At 32.5% G+C, this 3466-nt stretch overlaps 1 pseudogene; it reads left to right on the top strand.

Annotated features, from left to right (window-relative positions):
• Positions 1-2872: 2872 nt before the first annotated feature.
• LOC118606195 lies at positions 2873-2991 on the top strand (annotated as a pseudogene).
• The last annotated feature ends 475 nt before the right edge of the window (positions 2992-3466 follow it).

The raw sequence follows: 3466 nt of genomic DNA, 5'->3' as shown, positions 1-3466 counted from the left end.
CTTACAAGTCTTCCAATCTATTTTCCCAACACCGTTCCCCTTCCCCAGGATTCATTTTATGCTCTCATACAATATGCTTGTCTATGGCCTAGGAAAACTACTCTCTTTAACATTATCATTCCTTTGTATAAATTCTTCTGTTTCGGTGATCTGTCTTTCTCTGCCAGATGAGTACCTAGTCTTCCTTAAAGACTCAACTGAAAATTTTCCTCCTCTGTAAAGCTTGTTTTTTACCCGTCACTAATGTTCAGTGAGAATTCATTTCTTCCTCATCTATACCTTCACCTTACTTTATTTGTCAATATGGTTTTCTTATCTGAATCTGTTCTAATAAACCATATAGCCTTGGAGAGTAATGCCAATATGCATTTATCTTTTATGCCAGCATCTAAAATAGTGTCTGATCTGAAATAAAACTTAATATGTATTTATTAGGCTAATAATATAGAATTAGGTTGTCTCTAGGAAGCAGAAATTCATTGGAAAATCTCCTGCCAAACTATTATCCAGGCAGAAATCAGCTTTTTTTCCTATGTTGTTATAAAAATAATACAAAGATGTAATGATCTTAGAATATATATGAAAAAATTATTTTGTCCCTTATGTTATAAACCCAGTAAATGCTGTGGCTCCTGTGATTCAGTCTATTCAAGGAGTTGCGTTCAAAGAAATGGTAAAGAAACACAAAAGCTATAAAATGGCATCTATGCTAACTTCCAGCTGGATCTCTTATAGAAAAGTGAAGGTGATTTAATTAATAGTGGAGCTACATTTCTCAAATATTATCACTCTCCTCTCAACATCCCTACCTTGATTTTCCACATACTCAATCTATTTCTTTCTATTTTAATGTAAGCATTCCACTGAAACATCTGCCTCCCCCTCTCTTTAGATGTATTTGGTATGAAACAATTTTGCTTTTTCATACCCGCCATCCATATCTGTTTTTTCAATCTTCTGATTCTAAATAAAATGTAATCCAGGAACTAAAGTACCAACAATTTTCCATTATGTGAATGAGGAGAACTCACAAACAAACATATTTGTTTAATTTATACATTACTGAAGCATTGCAAATTAAGGTAGGTGTTTGCTTGATTGAATATTTTGATTTTTAAAGTGCAATTGGCTAAAATTCCAAATGAGAGAAGGGTAAAATTTATGATTCTCTTTGAATCTGTTTGCTCTGTAAAATGAGGACAATATTTTTAAAAATAGTTTAATCACTTCTCTTCTTTATCTTAGATTTATATTATCTCACGTAAGCACTTGAATGTAAGTTTTTAATTATTTTTCTCTGTGACTGCACAATTCAAAATAGAAATTTTTTGAACATTCATGTTTTCTTGCAATAAGGAATGGTGGTAAATAGAATCAATGAATGTGTCTTTTTACCTGTCTTAATTTTTTTTAAGTATTGAAAAACAGAAATCAAGAGCTCCTTTTTCAAATGTTTGGGTGTTCTCCCATCATAAAATTCCTTTCACATAGCAGGCTATTTAACAAAACAACAGGCAGACACTTGAAACCAATTGATAATTGGTTCAGTTTAGTGACTCACCCCCCTCCCCCAAAGTGCTCTTTGTTGTTTAAATTTTAATTTTTGATTTTTCAAGCTGGCCTTAGAGGTGAGCATCAGAAATCTGGCAGTATGAATAGCATGTGTTGTTTTAAGCCACCTGTTTGCATGAAATAAAAGATAACTCTTCAAGGGTCACTTTCATCACTGTTGATAAGTAGGATAGTATTTATTCTCCCTCAGTCATATCTTCTCACTGAATTTTCCAGCAGTTCCTCCATTCAGTGGATGATCCGATTAATGTCAGGGACAAAGTGTTTGATAGCTTGCCAACACAGGTGTGCTGCAACTAACTACTCTTCTTTTGTTTTTATTTTTCCTTCTATCCAAAAAAAGGATGTATTTTTCATCATAGAGCAAATGATCTGCCAAAGTATATCTGATGTCCTTTTTTTTTTTTTTGGAAAAAGAGAGCTTCACGAACATAATAAAAAAAAAATATGTATATTTTTTTTGTAATTATATTATTATGTAATTATAAAAAATATGTATATGTATATATATTTGATTTTGTAAAGCAACTATTTACTTACAATTTTATTATATCTAAAATCATAATTCCTAATTAATTTAATAATAAACATGTACTAAATATATATTATTTTTTAACAAATACATGTTGTACCATGTATTAAAGATGAGTAAGATAGCAAAGGCTCAGAGAGGAAAAGTCCACGAATAGTACATTACCAAATATGAATGGAAACATATACCAAAAATCATAACATAATTACTATAGTAAAATGTGTATGATGTACTATGGAAGAAGCCATCTGTTCTATTAAGGCTCATGAGAAAAGTTTCCTTGGTGGAGATGATATTTAGCTTGGCCGTAGAGGAGGAAAATTGTTCAGGTGGAGGAAGCAAGCATCAACAAAATAAAAACTGTTTGGGTAACACTCAGACATAAAGGAATATTCCATACTAGGCATGGGAATTATTTTCTTGAATCTAGAGCTAGGAAGGAGTGGAAGCTATGACTATTAAGTACTATGAGCTATTGATGATTACTCTATGCCATGCTAAACAATTCGGATCTTATATTGAAGGCAGCAATATGATTTTAATCTAATAGGGAAATGAAAGCAAATCAAGTGAGTTGTTGTATAGAGATCTGGGAACATAGAGCTCAATAATGGCAGACCATTCTTTTATTTTACAAAATATTTATTTAGCACCTTCTTTGTGTCTGATGTTGGGAATAATAAATTTAACAAGGTCACAACACTTGAGAAACTCACCACCCAATGGAGAAAGCTAGAAATAAAAGTATGAATACAAAAATATAACGTTGTTTACAGGCACGTTACCCTGAACAAGCCCAATCTTGTCTGATCTTGGAAGCTAAGCAGGGTCGGGCCTGGTTAGTACTTGGATAGGAGACCACCTAGGAAGACCAGGTGCTGTAGACATAAAAATTAATAATAATGATAATAATAATAATAATAATAATAATAATGGATTGTAAGCTGACAAGATCCTTGCAATCTGTGAGGTCAGCCATGGGTGGCCTCTTCTAAAAAATTATGTGTCTATATATATTTATAACTTGGCAAATTACTTGTTGGAGTTCTGAAAAAAAAGATGACTGTTGAGCCACTGATTGCTATGAAGTGTGTGGGAAATGTAATAGAGCAGATCACATTTAAATATTCCAGGTCAAATAGGATTTTCAAATATAAATCATGGGAGTGGGTGATGCAAAATGGGAAGTTATAGTTCAGACAGAATGGGTGAAATAAAAAATTAAGTCCAGAGGTTCTGTTTTTAGAAATAGGAGTATAGCACCCATAAGCAAGATGGGGAAGAATAGATTTGGAATGAGGTGGAAAAGGTGTCATATTTAGTTTGGAACATAGTAAAATTGAAATGACGAGCTAGTCAAGC

This window comes from Rousettus aegyptiacus, unplaced genomic scaffold (assembly GCF_014176215.1).
Source record: "Rousettus aegyptiacus isolate mRouAeg1 unplaced genomic scaffold, mRouAeg1.p scaffold_m13_p_7, whole genome shotgun sequence".
Classification (NCBI taxonomy): domain Eukaryota; kingdom Metazoa; phylum Chordata; class Mammalia; order Chiroptera; family Pteropodidae; genus Rousettus; species Rousettus aegyptiacus.
Note: the sequence above shows the minus strand (reverse complement) of the source record. Positions and strands in the feature narration are given on the sequence as shown.